Source organism: Silene latifolia, chromosome 2 (genome assembly GCF_048544455.1).
Source record: "Silene latifolia isolate original U9 population chromosome 2, ASM4854445v1, whole genome shotgun sequence".
In the NCBI taxonomy this organism is placed as follows: Eukaryota; Viridiplantae; Streptophyta; class Magnoliopsida; order Caryophyllales; family Caryophyllaceae; genus Silene; species Silene latifolia.
In genome coordinates, this window is record NC_133527.1 from 47,689,820 (window position 1) to 47,700,062 (window position 10,243).

At 35.7% G+C, this 10,243-nt stretch overlaps 1 long non-coding RNA gene across 2 annotated transcripts; it reads right to left on the minus strand.

Moving 5' to 3' along the window:
* Positions 1 to 535: 535 nt before the first annotated feature.
* LOC141642700 (uncharacterized) lies at positions 536 to 9,418 on the minus strand. 2 transcript variants are annotated; one of them, XR_012543393.1, is made up of 4 exons: positions 9,258 to 9,418; positions 9,053 to 9,160; positions 2,512 to 2,619; positions 536 to 733 (listed from the first exon to the last, which is right to left on the minus strand). It is a non-coding gene; the product is annotated as an uncharacterized LOC141642700 (long non-coding RNA). The 2 variants fall into 2 exon arrangements; XR_012543394.1 differs by lacking the exons at positions 9,053 to 9,160; positions 9,258 to 9,418 and adding an exon at positions 2,717 to 2,886.
* Between the last annotated feature and the right edge of the window lie 825 nt (positions 9,419 to 10,243).

Below are 10,243 nucleotides of genomic sequence, written 5' to 3' on the forward strand. Positions count from 1 at the left end.
AATCAGTTATGACCCCGTTTAAATGTTTTAAAAACTGTGGTGATCCATTCGGGGGTGGTGAGCAGTTGTTGAGCAGGTATGAGATGATGCGCATGGGATAGCTAGGATGAGTCATCACATTGCCGTTTTAGAAGTCTTCCGTTGTGTCGAACATTTTGTAGTGGTTTAGTAGTTGACAGTTTTGAGAACCTTGTATTTCCTTTTATCCGTTTTGGAGGTTGACTTGTATCACTTAAACTTTATTATTATATATTAAAGTACGTTCATTATTGTCAATTTTATTATCATTGCCTCGGGTAACCGAGATGGTGACGTTCTCATACCTTAAGTAATCCTGGTAAGGCACTTGGAGTATGGGGGTGTTGTGACACCCTTAAATCTAGCCATAAATAAATACGTAAATTCTACAGAAAAACTGGTAGGATATGTTTGTAAATGTTTCAACTAGTCCAAAAACCTGCAATTTCAAAAAATTTTCTAACTTAAACCATTCACAACCATTCCAACTCAAGAAGAGTGTCATAACCCTGCAACAGCTGATAAACTAACTTACATATATAACTAAAGACGCGGAAATATAAGGATACAAACCAAAAATAGAAAGGGAGACATATGTCCCTTCAAATTATATACAAACCAAAAGTGTAAAAAGGTTTACTAATAAAATAGCCAAAACTAGGTCCAAGGTTCCTTGCTCACTAGCCGTCTGTGACCCCAACTAAGCATCAACAACCTGTCAATCGCATTTTATACAAACACGAAAGCCACAATTCAGTGGGGAGTAACTTCGAGTCCTCCCAGCCACGAATCGTCAAAATTAATGTAACATGTAGTAACACATGTAAGCAATATGATAAACAATGTAATTATCATGTAATTCTGACCTATGACCCCTAAACTGACCACTAATCTATCATGTGAATCATATCACTCAAATAGGAATCCAAACTTTATCAACTGTAACCGGCTTACATCTCACCTATTACAGTTCATAAAATCACCATACAAGAAAGGGCAATATAACAAAGACAGGCATAAGTTCTTAGCACCGTCAATAGTCACTTTGTAACTCAAGTCTATACCACGAGGTAGGGAAGGTAATCGAACCGGTATCTTGGCTCAGCGGTTACTATTAAGAAAACATGGCCAAGAGACAACACAACCCTAGCCTAAAATCTGCGCAGACCTAGACATGCGGATACACACCACCGCACCCAAGACTCACAACTTTTTTTTAAAACAAAGTGAAGTGAGTACCCTAAGGACACCACCGAAGGGTCGGCTAGTACTTAAGCTGACCCCATACTATCAAAATTAGTACCTGAGGTCATGCCCCAACTTGGATAAACATCCACTAGTCAGGAACACAAAGGCTATCAAGCAGTGAACATATACTCGTCAGAGACTATAAAGACCTATCTATGATGAAGGCCGAAATACTCACCTAGGACCTAGTCACAGCTAGTCCCAGCTTGAATATTTTAGCCCACACCACCCAAAACTCACCACATAAGTCAAGTAAGACACCCACTTAACCTTAAGAGGGCAAAAAGTCCTACTTACCAACATAAATTCTAACATTCTATCATGTGAAAGCTATATAAATGTCTATTTACAAAGATACAATCCCAACAGTTCCTCAATAAGAATTCAATACTAATTTCCAATCCTAGCAAATATAACAATATAAAAGGCTTTAGGGCAAACTAGGGCCATTACTACAAAATGAGAAGCTATTTAAATTCAACTGACTAAATAAGAAACTATTTAAATTCAACTAATTACACATGTGAAATAGAGATATAATAAATGGCCTAAAACAAGAAAAAGGCCGATTATCTAAATCATTCAACCGAATTTTTACCCGCAACCCCTTGACCTGCGACAGTGCGGGTCAAATTGCGGCGGCCAATCACTCAATTAATCGACATCACATCATCAAAGGGACTAAGGCTCGAGTTTTTAAGACAATCAACAAAACATTACAATTATCACTATAAAATTCATTTTGAGCCTATTAATTACCATTTCATTTTGTAAATTATCCTAACATGTGATAATTGTCAATATAACATAATTTTTCTACCATTAGCATAACTTTTAGCTACTTTTATGATTCTCTTAACAAATTTAACCATGTAAACTCATACTAATTATATCCATGATGAACCTAAAATGACGGACAAAGCATGGAAAACCGCGAAACAAGCAACGGACCGACCGGGCCAACCCCAAGACCGGCCGGGTCGTGCTGCCGCTGCATTTCTGCTGACTGCCCGCCGCACCATTTCTTCTCTTTTTTTTTCATTTTTATACATTATAAGACCGTCTGAAAATTAATTAATCGTCCCCAATTCAACTTTGATAATTTAAACTACCAAAAGGCACAAATTAAGCTTGCATGCAACTAAATTTAACATGTGAAAATTACTACCCAAACTAAAATTCACCAAACATATAAAAATCAAAAACATGTGACGATAATTCGTCGAGTAGCTCGAAATATGTTACCTTAAGCTAGAAAATGAGCAATTAGTCCTCAAAATCGAAACCCTAACCACAACTAACCGCTATCCTCTACAATATACGAGTCCCCGAACTCGTCTTCCAATCCTTCACCTAATTAAACAATAAAAACACAAAAATTAAGCACAAAACCGAAATCACCGAAATTTGGTCTTAAAAGAACTTAATGAAAATTGAAATTAGAACATACTAAGTCGTAGATCGTGGCGAGGGGATTCCGGAAAGGTAAATTATGCGAAAAACGGACAAGAAACGAAGATTTTATGACGATTTTGAGCTTGAATGTGTATGAAAATGAGGTTTTGGTGTTTTTAGAGGATGAACACCAAAAATTTCAGAAAAATAAAAGGAAAGGGGAGGGGGAGCTGCGCGTGAGAGAAGAAAGGAGGGAAAAGTACGTGCGGAATTTTTAGTCGGGATTTTTAACGAGTCGGTTTTGACTCGTTTCAATAATAATTAAATCCGTAAGTCAAATGCAAATTCCGTCAAGTCCAAAGTCTTTAAACACGAGATTACAATAAAATTGAGTATTCATACGACCCATTTCCAATTTCGTTTACCCAACGTTCAAACGAATTGTCATTCCCCCCCGATACGCCCTTAATTCAAAATAAAAGATTTTACATGGTTTAAACTATTTTTAAACCTTTCAAAACTATCAAAATAAATACTTTTCTTCAAAATATAATAAAATTATACTCCCTCCTATTCTCTATTTTCTTCCCTATTTCCTAAAACGGATTATTCAGGTTTTCTTCCCCTTTCCTTTTTTGGAAACTTTTAATCTTATTTTATTCATTCCTCTCTCCTATCACCAAACCCCACCCAACTCACAATTCCTTATTTAATTCATAATTATTAATTTCTCTCTCCTATCACCAAACCCCACCCAACTCACAATTCCTTATTTTATTCATTCCTCTCTCCTATCACCAAACCCCACCCAATTCACAATTCATATTTTATTCACTTCCTTAAATATTGTGCCCCATCCAAAGGGGAAGAAAAAGAAGAATAGGAGGGAGTATTTCTTTAAATTATTTTTACTTTAAATACTTAATTATCACTTTTATTTTGATTAATAAATTATTTCTGAAATATATTAACGGTTCGAAATTTACGGGGCGTTACAATCACCCCTCCTTTTAAAAAGTTTCGCCCTCGAAACTTAGAAGGAGAAATTATAGTTATAAGAAAATATAGGTATCTTTTCAATGAAACGGTGATACTCTTGTTGATCAGACAAGAACATCCATATTCATATCAAGATATAAAAATATTTCTACACCAATAAATGAGAAAATCCATTATTGGGGACGTCACCAACAACGAGATTTAACATTCACTAATGTTAAAACCATTGCAAATCATAAAAGCATTTTCAAACTTTTAGTTTAAAGTTCTATAATAAGAATATTATCTTTACTAATTATGATTTAAACACGGCTTAGTAACTCGGAACAAAAGTAAGAAAAAGGAATACGTTACGGAAATAAATCAAAATTTCATTTTCAAATCCTTAAAAATAGGTTAGGTTTGCAGAAGTGACATAAACTTTCAAGAATGAATCAAACTGGTGGTTTGAAATTTAGAAGTTGTACAACACGGAAAATAACTTAGATAGCATATAAAACAAAGTATATTAAGATGATTCAAATTTAACTAATCAAAATGAGCTATAATAAATTTCATGGGGTAAGAATTGAAGTCAAAATTACAAGGATGTCAAAGATAGAGTTTCATAGATTACCAATATCAAACTTACAAGAGGAATATGATGATGTAAGGAAGAGAGATATGAGCGGTAACGCTCTTGATCAAGGAAGAAAGGAGATTAGACACCAAGGAATCACCAGACACTCTTATCTCAAATAACAACATCACTCAAAACGGCTCCCAAAACTTCCTAACAACCAAACTCATAACCACATCACTCCCAAGGGTTTCCTTAATCGCTTATGTTACCTCTTCCTATCATATCCCCTAGAACAAGATATTTCACTATAAGTGGGATCTCATCGTTCCAAATCCTCAAACATCCCGAAACAACTTCCACAAGTCTAAGGTCAAGGCTTCCAACAAAGCTATATTCGTATCCAACTAGTGTCAACTATGGTTTCCTCAAAAAGTAAACCTTCAATCAAGAATCCCAATACCAAGCTATAAACTCCAAAAGAAGGTTCCTCAAACATTCCACAAGGTTCTCATTTCAAAACAAGGTAGTAACATACCAACCTCAAATTATGAAAAATCAATAGGATCTCAAGTCTCTCTATCCTTTTACTTATTAAGGATTCTCAAAAGCCGAACTACACCCAGCTCCAACATTGTCTCATCATCTCAAGCACTCAATGCGACCTCAAGGTCTATAAAACTATAGGATTAACAAATTCTTCTCAACACTAAGTCTCTCTAAACTCAAGAACTCTCAAGAGTCAACTAGAATGCCAAATCACATCACCAAACCATTCAGGTCATCAACATCCCCAAGGGGTATTCTTTCAAATTTGATATCCTAAACTTACTTACCATCAAATTCTCAAGGTACAAGGTCATAATTGTAACAACACTTTATCACCTCAGAGTTTCTAAAACCATAAATTGAAATTAGGTTCCTTCGCCTAACAATTGGTGTCATCCATACCATTACCCTTTCTAGTTACCAAAACAAGTGCTAAAACCTCCCAATAATGTAGCTTACTCTCACTCTCATACCATACCTCAAGTAGTAATCGATATCACATACTAAAACCAACAAATAATCCCACATTTAACATTTCTCACACGGTAACATATACATTATCAAACCCTCATAGCCCAAGTGATATGGAAGCCAAACCCAAACTCGGCTACTTAATCAATCCTATATCCTCAAGTCACATCTCACTAACTCTATAAACATGGTCAACAAGGTACCAACTATACTAAGGAGATAAGGAGTGATGGAGGAACGGTAAAATATTTCCGAAGGGTGCATGAATCTGATAAATTAGGAAACTAAGGAGTCAGACCGTAAAGATAACGGTTGACAAAAATAAGTGGTATTCGAGTTAAGAAGATATCTCGGGAAAGAAGAAGTTACGTAAAATTTAGCATAAAGACAAGGTTCAACGATCGTTAAAGAGAAGGAAAGGAGAATAGAAGCGGCACAATGAAAGGGTTACCGCTTACTAAACACTCATCAAAGCTTATGATCGATATGATAAGGTTACTTCACTAAGGTGCTCAACAAAGCCCTAAATGTCTACTACATCGTAGGACTAACAAGGATTCCACAATGGTAAGTATTCCTCAACTCAATTGATTCTAAGAGCCAAAATCAATTCACCACACAAATTCATTCGTTACCATCCATGTCCCAAAGTATCTCCTTTACAATTCTCGTCATTGAACTTCACTTACTATGTCATCTCCAAGTACCCTGGCTTGTTTACTCCATCATCTCACCACTTAATACTTCTAGTTTCCGATACCATAAATTGGAATCACATCCTTGAACTCACGAACTATATCGAACAACATTCCACCAAAATTCCCAAATTCAGATATGTTTCATAAGGTCAACAAGGGCTACTCTATACTAGATTTGGTCAACTTAAAAGGTTTAACAAACTAACTAATTCCAAAGTACAATACCAATCCATTAATCAACATCAATGTCCTATTGTATTCCTTTCAAAGCCTACGAGGATTAAGGCTAACTATCATTCCTTTAATTCTCCATAAGAAACATCGAGACTCTCAAATGAAGTAGCTAGGTTCATTCCATCTTATGTGCTAAGGTAATACCCATGCTTAATCATCTATAACAAACAAGCTCTCTATAGACATAAATCCCAAGGTATTTCTCAATTCACTAAATTCTCATATCAAGCACAACTAACAAGACTAACCAAAGGATCCCAAATTATATTCTCCTATACAACTCAAATCTTAAACAATCAATTTCTCCACTCGTTCACGCCCTCCAATGATACATTCTCTCAAAACTGGGTTCTCTTGAACAAGGGAACTATCCTGCGGTATAAAAGGAAGGTGTCCACATGGACTTTATTATAAGAAGAAAACGAACCTAAGATGAAACGGGAAAAATAATTGAAAGGTAGTTACCTAGGCGAGATAAGAAGAATTTGAAAGACGAATAAACAACGAGATTGGAATACTAAGGTAAGATTGCATTATCTACCTCTATTGGAGAGCCATCTTACAAAAAAGAAAATCAATTAGTACCTAACAATTAGCAATCACAAACAGGCTACCACATAAAATCCTAACTCTACCCATCCTACCCTTCTCTCAAGTTTATTATCTAGAGGTCAAGTGATTTTTAAGTGGGGTGCACAAACGTGCGTCGGGAGCAATAGGCTCTGATACCAACTGTGACACCCTTAAATCTAGCCATAAATAAATACGTAAATTCTACAGAAAAACTGGTAGGATATGTTTGTAAATGGTTCAACTAGTCCAAAAACCTGCAATTTCAAAAAATTTTCTAACTTAAACCATTCACAACCATTCCAACTCAAGAAGAGTGTCATAACCCGCGCTTGGTGATGAACTAACTTACATATATAACTAAAGACGCGGAAATATAAGGATACAAACCAAAAATAGAAAGGGAGACATATGTCCCTTCAAATTATATACAAACCAAAAGTGTAAAAAGGTTTACTAATAAAATAGCCAAAACTAGGTCCAAGGTTCCTTGCTCACTAGCCGTCCGTGACCCCAACTAAGCATCAACAACCTGTCAATCGCATTTTATACAAACACGAAAGCCACAATTCAGTGGGGAGTAACTTCGAGTCCTCCCAGCCACGAATCGTCAAAATTAATGTAACATGTAGTAACACATGTAAGCAATATGATAAACAATGTAATTATCATGTAATTCTGACCTATGACCCCTAAACTGACCACTAATCTATCATGTGAATCATATCACTCAAATAGGAATCCAAACTTTATCAACTGTAACCGGCTTACATCTCACCTATTACAGTTCATAAAATCACCATACAAGAAAGGGCAATATAACAAAGACAGGCATAAGTTCTTAGCACCGTCAATAGTCACTTTGTAACTCAAGTCTATACCACGAGGTAGGGAAGGTAATCGAACCGGTATCTTGGCTCAGCGGTTACTATTAAGAAAACATGGCCAAGAGACAACACAACCCTAGCCTAAAATCACAAGAGACCTAGACATGCGGATACACACCACCGCACCCAAGACTCACAACTTTTTTTAAAACAAAGTGAAGTGAGTACCCTAAGGACACCACCGAAGGGTCGGCTAGTACTTAAGTCGACCCCATACTATCAAAATTAGTACCGAGGTCATGCCCCAACTTGGATAAACATCCACTAGTCAGGAACACAAAGGCTATCAAGCGGTGAACATATACTCGTCAAAGACTATAAAGACCTATCTATGATGAAGGCCGAAATACTCACCTAGGACCTAGTCACGCCTAGTCCCGGCTTGAATATTTTAGCCCACACCACCCAAAACTCACCACATAAGTCAAGTAAGACACCCACTTAACCTTAAGAGGGCAAAAAGTCCTACTTACCAACATAAATTCTAACATTCTATCATGTGAAAGCTATATAAATGTCTATTTACAGCATACAATCCCAACAGTTCCTCAATAAGAATTCAATACTAATTTCCAATCCTAGCAAATATAACAATATAAAAGGCTTTAGGGCAAACTAGGGCCATTACTACAAAATGAGAAGCTATTTAAATTCAACTGACTAAATAAGAAACTATTTAAATTCAACTAATTACACATGTGAAATAGAGATATAATAAATGGCCTAAAACAAGAAAAAGGCCGATTATCTAAATCATTCAACCGAATTTTTACCCGCAACCCCAGCCCTGCGACAGGTACGGGTCAAATTGCGGCTGACCAATCACTCAATTAACTGACATCGCATCAGTCAAAGGGACTAAGGCTCAGTTTTCGGCACAATCAACAAAACATTACAATTATCACTATAAAATTCATTTTGAGCCTATTAATTACCATTTCATTTTGTAAATTATCCTAACATGTGATAATTGTCAATATAACATAATTTTTCTACCATTAGCATAACTTTTAGCTACTTTTATGATTCTCTTAACAAATTTAACCATGTAAACTCATACTAATTATATCCATGATGAACCTAAAATGACGGACAAAGCATGGAAAACCGCGAAACAAGCAACGGACCGACCCGGGCCAACCCCAAGACCGGCCGGGGCTGCCGTGGGCCTGCCGGCTGCTGCCGGGCATTGCCGCACCATTTCTTCTCTTTTTTTTTCATTTTTATACATTATAAGACCGTCTGAAAATTAATTAATCGTCCCCAATTCAACTTTGATAATTTAAACTACCAAAAGGCACAAATTAAGCTTGCATGCAACTAAATTTAACATGTGAAAATTACTACCCAAACTAAAATTCACCAAACATATAAAAATCAAAAACATGTGACGATAATTCGTCGAGTAGCTCGAAATATGTTACCTTAAGCTAGAAAATGAGCAATTAGTCCTCAAAATCGAAACCCTAACCACAACTAACCGCTATCCTCTACAATATACGAGTCCCCGAACTCGTCTTCCAATCCTTCACCTAATTAAACAATAAAAACACAAAAATTAAGCACAAAACCGAAATCACCGAAATTTGGTCTTAAAAGAACTTAATGAAAATTGAAATTAGAACATACTAAGTCGTAGATCGTGGCGAGGGGATTCCGGAAAGGTAAATTATGCGAAAAACGGACAAGAAACGAAGATTTTATGACGATTTTGAGCTTGAATGTGTATGAAAATGAGGTTTTGGTGTTTTTAGAGGATGAACACCAAAAATTTCAGAAAAATAAAAGGAAAGGGGAGGGGGAGCTGCGCGTGAGAGAAGAAAGGAGGGAAAAGTACGTGCGGAATTTTTAGTCGGGATTTTTAACGAGTCGGTTTTGACTCGTTTCAATAATAATTAAACAAGTAAGTCAAATGCAAATTCCGTCAAGTCCAAAGTCTTTAAACACGAGATTACAATAAAATTGAGTATTCATACGACCCATTTCCAATTTCGTTTACCCAACGTTCAAACGAATTGTCATTCCCCCCCCCCCGATACGCCCTTAATTCAAAATAAAAGATTTTACACGGTTTAAACTATTTTTAAACCTTTCAAAACTATCAAAATAAATACTTTTCTTCAAAATATAATAAAATTATATTTCTTTAAATTATTTTTACTTTAAATACTTAATTATCACTTTTATTTTGATTAATAAATTATTTCTGAAATATATTAACGGTCCGAAATTTACGGGGCGTTACAGGTGTCACAATGTCAATCGAAGATTACAACCTGAAAACTATGGCGACGCGAGATGGCTCAAGGAGTCTGAATCAAGGACATGTCGCCGGGAACATTTTAGAGTCTGTCGATTATCAGGGAGGGTTGTTTAAAGTCCATTAAACTACGTGAGGAAGCTCGCCAGCTGATAAGTAGCATTTTAGTCGTGTTTTACCCATATTTTTACTCTTATTCAACTCGATTTTGTGTGCGTTAAAAGATTTAATAAGCTCATTTATTTACTAATTTATAATAATTAGTCCTCGTAGTTATATTTAATATTTAGTCGGGTTTTATATAATATTAGTATTATTTTATTATTATATTAATTATTTTATTAATTATGATTTG